This window comes from Papaver somniferum, unplaced genomic scaffold, assembly GCF_003573695.1.
Source record: "Papaver somniferum cultivar HN1 unplaced genomic scaffold, ASM357369v1 unplaced-scaffold_10, whole genome shotgun sequence".
Taxonomy (NCBI): Eukaryota; Viridiplantae; Streptophyta; class Magnoliopsida; order Ranunculales; family Papaveraceae; genus Papaver; species Papaver somniferum.
The window spans coordinates 7700473-7707028 of record NW_020618825.1 but is presented as its reverse complement, the minus strand read 5'-3'; the positions used below and the strand labels follow the sequence as shown (position 1 = coordinate 7707028).

The window sequence follows — 6556 nt, the reverse complement described above, 5'->3', positions numbered from 1 at the left end:
TTAACCGAATGTCCGTCGACCTTAATTAGTCAATTTTACCCGTTACCTATCAAACTTATTTGATATATCTCGACTTCGCTCAATTTCTCCTGGATTCCATGTGTTTATATACATGGTTATATATCAAGTCAAACCGAATTTTCATCACTTCATTTAATTTCACTTGTTAGCCATCATCTTGCCCTATATCGGTTGGCCTTAAACTCACTTGGTTTATCCTAAATTCCATTGGTTTCTCAGGTTATCATCGATTTAAACCAATGTAGAGTGACATTGATCAATTTCATTCGTTATTTATTAATCTTACATTATAGCTCGACTCAGCTCAATTTATCCGGGATTCAATTTTTTTCTCCCATTAGCTGAATATATTTATCCAATACCCAATATGGCTTGATCCGTATAATTTAGTTTGGCCAATGGAAAACCAAAGACTCTAAGCAAATCTGTATGATATTAACATATAGAAATCCTGACCGTTGGATCAATACGATACCCCCAGTTGATCACATAAGAGTCTCGCCACGAAATCCACTCCGTATGGTATATTATGTGGCCAATAGAAAACCAGAAAACTTCATCCTACGAATAGATTTGCAAAACACAAAAAAGCACACGGATCAATTCCTTATCCAACGGTGATGAAGAAATGCCGCCAAAACATCTTTTTTGTGAAACATTCAGCGGGAATTTTGGGCGCCCTAGTTTGAATCTACCGCCCAAAATAATTTGGGTTAGGAGGCAAAATGCCCCAAAATGGACTCCATGGTTGTGAAAATGTCCCGGCCATTAGGCGAAAGATCAAAATGCCCCAAAATGATATCGAATTGCCCCAATCCGTTAATTTTTCCTATAATAGTCAAAATGGGGCATTTTAATTTTTTTTTTGACAGGTCAACTGCTATATGAATGGTCTCTTTTGCCCTTCGACAGAAATAACCCAATCATTACGTCACACGTGTGCTAATGAACTCATTACATGCGTGCAATGTAGACTGTTGACACGTGGTCAAACACACGTGTGGTTCGCTCGAGTACCACGATTCTTATCTTCAACCTCAGAAATATCAAAAATACCAGAACGATAGAGACAAAGAGATTTATCGAGAGAGAGACAAAGAGAGATCGAGAGACGGGGAAGAACTTTGAAGTTGCAGATCGAGAAGAGAAGATAGATGAGACGGAGAAGATAAGATCGGGGAGGAACTGAGCAGAGAAGTTAGGGTTTGTGTCGATAAGAGGAGATCGGGATAAAGAAAGAAATTGAGCACATAAGTTAGTGTTTGTGTCGAAATTGAAGAATCAGAGTATGGGTTTCGAAATCATGAATCCTAATGTTAAAGATCGAACCCGACCACCTCCAAATGTTTTTTTTTATCTTTCTTCCTTCTTCTTCTTCTTCTTCTTCTTCTTCTTCTTCTTCTTCTTTCTCCCATAGCTGCAGCTTCTCATAAACCCGATGGGATTTGAAGATTTGAAACCAAGGAATGGAAGAATTAAATGATACTGACGGAGAGTTCATGAAGAATTAGAAGTGGATCTGTTCTTTAATTGAAATAATTCATAGATGTAGAAGGTGTTGAGTCATGGGTACTGTTGATTCGAAGTAGGGTTTGATTTGATTCTGAGATTGGCACATAATGATGTTGATGCTCTCAGATGAACAGGAAGGATGGGTATTTGCAGGATTTGATGATTGAGATGATTTTGGGTTTCATTGAGACGGGAAAGAGATCTTACTTATGTAATTGATGAAGTTGTTGTATTGATGGAGTTGATGTTCTTAAATCGACAGCAACAGATGAAATCAAATAAGGGTTTTAAGAGATTCTCAAAGGAGATGGTCGTGCTGGAGATGATTAATGGAGGAGAAGAATTTGGAGTTGATATTGAATTCGAGAAAAAATCAGTTGCAGATGGTGATAATGGGTCTGAAATTGAAGTTAGGGTTGAGTCAAATTCAAAAGGATGTTGTTGTGTGTATGGGTAAATTGATTTTGAATGGCAGGTGATGGGTGTTCGTTGGTGGTACTGATGATGTTCAATGGGTGATGCTGCTTGAAGTTAAAGCGTGGTGCAGTTTCAAATGGTTGTAGACGGGGATTGACTGTGGAGCTATACAACTATAGATAGTGCTAATCAAATAGGGTGGTTGAGGTTGAGTTACTGGTCTTGTAGCTGGTTGTTGGTGGTTGCAGAAAACTGAATGGAGTAGAGTATACAAAATAGATGTATGTTTAGGACAATATGAAATGAGGATTGCAGGTGCAGAGTTTGTTGCCGTGGTTGTGTGTGAAAATGTAGGCCAAGGTGCAGCTGAACTGAGCTAAAATGGCACTGGCAGATGATGGAAATGGTTGCTTGAGAAGTTTGCAGGTGGTTAGGGTTGCAGTCTGGTGGTTTTGTAGCTCAACAATCACCCATGTGTCATCATATTTGTCAAAACAATCACCCCAGAAGCCAAAATAATCACCTTTATGTCATCATATTTGTCAAAAGGGTATAAATGTCATGTTAACACACGTGCGGACCACATGCTTCTGATTTTGACCACTTAACCATGCCTAACGGCCAAATTAACGGATTGGGGCATTTTAATTTAAAGCCTAACGGCCAGGACATTTTCACAACCATGTGGTCCATTTTGGGGCATTTTGCCACTTAACCCAAATAATTTTGGTTGAAATCTATCATCGCATCAAAGCTTTATAAAATTGAAATCTCAATTCAAAACCCTCGGTCTCTCTCCACTTTCGTTTTAAAACCTAACTTTTCAGAACTTATCTTCTTCAATTTCACATCTTCGATCTGTCTAAAAAATTCTCTTTCTTCCCTAGCCCCATTCTTGGAATTGATGATTTTATGCAAAGTGGGTTTTCAATTTCTTGTAGTTAGGGTTGATACTTTTGAACTGAATGTTGGTCTAATAGGGTGCTATTTGAAGTGGGTTTTGTAAATAGAGGTAAAAGTTTGTTCTTGTGAAGGGGCTGTTTGTGTTGTGCCAAAATTTGGATTACTGAAAAAAATATGTAGAATATCCATCTGAGGTAGAAGAAACAAAACATTGAGAAAGTTTTACGGAGAAGGTATCGGAGAATTCGCCTTTCTCTACTAACAGTTAAGTTTCTGACTTTCCATTATCCTTATCTTCATATGCTTGTAAGTTGTTTGATAAAAGTACTGTGTGAATTTTCTCTCAGATTTGGTTGGTTGATTTTTGTTTCAGATGGAGATTGGATTTCTAATGATGTTGTTTGAAAGGAATTAGACGATGAGCTGGAGAATTTTAGTATTTTTGGCAGATAACTTGGATAACATGAATACGTTGATAATGAGAATTTGCACAAACACTTTTTGCTGGTGTGATCACTAAGGTGCCTACTTAAACCTGAATTTGAAAATTTTGGTGGTACTTGTGCAGTTCCTTATGAGTATTTGTTGGTGTAATCTTATGCAGTTGAAGTAGAAATTGCTATTGCAAGGAAGGAGGTGGGAGAGTTCTAGTGGGTAAGTTCAATACATTTTCTATCTTGTTTGATTTTGGTATTCGGGATATGGCATCTGATGATTTATGATTGTCAGCTAAATGCAAAGAATTTTTCTTGGCAAGGTTCGCAGAGACAAATCTTGTGTCTGCAAAGAAATTGTTACAAACGGCAGAGATGTAAGCTACCTTGAGACACATACAAGATGGACTATTACTGCTAAATTTGTGAGTTGATATTCACAGTTATTTGATTTGGTAAAAATTGTATTGTGTACATGCTTAAACAAAATTTACATGAGTAGGAAGGGTCAATCTTAAGTAATGATAGACTTGCCTTTGTTAACATCAGAAGCATCACAGGTTATGTATGTGAGTAAAAGGCAGAACTTCGAACGACAAACGATTCTAAAGATACTCGAACCTATTATATGATATGCCGGATTGTGAAGTTAATACATATTTGTGTCCTGGTGAAGCATCAGAGGAAGTTTACTCAACTCATTCAGCGGAGAATATACAATGTGAACCGTAACAGGATGACGATGATGCCCTTGTTAATTTGGTCGTAGAACTGATGTTCCTAAGAATCCCAATGAAACCCTTAAGTTACGATACTGATTATGCCAGAACGCAGTTAAAGGGAAAATGACAATCAGCGATACTGATCTTGGAAATGTTTATACTGCTACTGACAATGATCATTGCATTGAGTTTGAAGAAGGCTTTGAAGAATCTGCAACGAGATAGACTGATTGATTTCGGTTGTGATGATTAATTTGAATAATCTAACAACAAAACAACATTGTTTAGGGGAGAATTTGCATTGTTATTGCACAGATTTATGTTTGCATAGTAAATTTTTGTTTGATTGGTGTTATTCTCTGTTCGAACAGTTTCTTTAGGAAACTTGGTATTTCACCGATCCTTGTTATATCTCTTGTTTACACATTTTGTTTGATCTCATTAAAAGGATTCATGTTTTCCTTTATAAACACAAATATCGATCAAATTTTAGATGAATGGTGATTTTAATGTTTTATATCTATTGCTCTAGGCTTGAAAAAGACATTTGATAGACGCATTTATGTGTCTAATATATCTCAATTGTATATATTGTTAGTGCTCGATTTTATACTTATTTGGTTATTTTATGTCTTTGTAGGTAATTTTAGAGAAATAAGCATTTGCTGCGAAATTGGCGCTCGTGGGAGAAAATTACTAAAGAAACCCCTCATTTGGATAAGGGGCACCTCAATTACTAAGGGGTACCCAGTTGATAAGGGCCACCTCAGGGAAACTACTATTCCACCCCATCAGAGGATAAGGGGCACGCCATCTTCTCCGTTTGAAATTCAAAAATGGCGGGAAAGTAGGTGCAGTTTTTGGCAGATTTAGGGGTTGTGATTTGGACCAGTTTCAAAGAGATTCAAACGTTGATTCTCATGGGCTAAGCCTGTTTTGGCAATCCAATGTCGGTATAGGTGATGGAATGGAAGAACTTTGGCTGGATATTGAGTTTTAGTTAATCAGGGAAAGGTATTTTTCTCGGGTTTATATCGATGATTTTCTGGGAAGATTTTGTTGGATTTTCTCGTCAAATTGACTTGGTTCGGGCCTGTTTAAGCCAAACAGGATTGGTAAGGCTTGTGGATTCGAAAACATAAGGAGATACTCGGGATTTGCTGGGATTGAAATAAGAGAATTTACGTGAGATAAAGGGATAATATCATCCCTGTTGGATTGAGTTTATATTTGGAAAGAGTTTTGGTGAGAAGGGACTCTCTGTTAAGGACGCGTAGAAAAGATAAAGAGGGAAACAAATCCCGTGTTTGGAAAGAAAGGAAAAGCCGAGACTTTTGGTTAAAGAAAAAGGAGATTAACTCGGGATTTTTATGTCTGCTGGGTATTTATAAGTTGGTTCGAGTTCCAGAAAAGGATGTCGGGAGTAAGGGGTAGAATAGAGGCAGAGAACCACGCTGCAGGTGGAGTTGCAGCAGCAGCAAAGAATAGGAATAAGAAGATTTGCAGACCGCATATAGAAAGTGTCGTTCTCAAGAACCCTAAGCTGAAGAACATTAAGCTGTGCAGGACAGTCGTATTCTAGGGTCTTAAATTTCTGATCCTGTAACAGTTGATTAGTAACGTATATTTTCAGTATTGCAACACCAACTGTAACGGTGACTTTTGTAATATCTATACACCGTTGCAGATCTGCTGTTTTATATATTCTCTTCGATAAAAATACCTTTTGAACCATGATTTATTATTTTGAACCTGTTTTTGATATGAGGAGCTAAACCCCAACACTGGGATGAAGGAGGAAGCCTAATATCATACGTGGGTAACTATATTTAATTCTTATATGACTTTTGCACTAATTAAAATTGAATTTTGATTTTGTTTAATTAGTTGTCATCTCGATTGATGGGTCATGCTTGCTTAGATGTTTTGATGTCCCATGCTTGGGATTTACAACTAATGTTTTAAGAATCTGCCTTGGCAAAAATAAGAGTCCATAACTTTGTTGAGCTATAATTGTTAAAAGAATTAATATTTGAACCTTATGTTATGAGTTTGGTGGAATCCTAAGTCCCAGTTTCTCCGATATTGATATCATCTTTTTGTATATATTTATTAGGGTTAATATTTAAGTCTAGAATCGAGTCTACACAAGTCCGAGTTGAACGAACTTTATTTACCACTTGAAAAACTACACCAATTTTTGGCGCCGCCGACGCGGATTTGTATTTAGATTTTTTTTAGGTTTATTTTTATTTTTATTATTTTTTGTTCTTTTTTACGCGTCTTGGTATTTTTCGATTTTTTTTCAGATTTGGAGCGAAGCTACAAGGAAAGAAAAATTGCTATAAAAGGAAAGCATCGCTAATGAAGGAAAGAAAAGAGGAATCGGAAGGAGTGAAGAAGAAGATTTTGTATATAGTTATTTTGTTTATTTTTAGAAACTGTAAATAGGATTTTATTTTTGTAATTTTTCTTTTCCTTTTTGGACATTTTTATTTTTGGACTTTATTTTTGGACTGGACATTATTATTATTTTGAAACCCTAAG

General features: G+C 36.5%; 1 long non-coding RNA gene across 1 annotated transcript; it reads left to right on the top strand.

Annotated features, from left to right (window-relative positions):
• The first annotated feature begins 2453 nt into the window (after positions 1-2453).
• Positions 2454-4481, top strand: LOC113327026. Its single transcript, XR_003348691.1, has 5 exons — positions 2454-3117; positions 3227-3374; positions 3458-3507; positions 3611-3712; positions 3837-4481. It is a non-coding gene; the product is annotated as an uncharacterized LOC113327026 (long non-coding RNA).
• The last annotated feature ends 2075 nt before the right edge of the window (positions 4482-6556 follow it).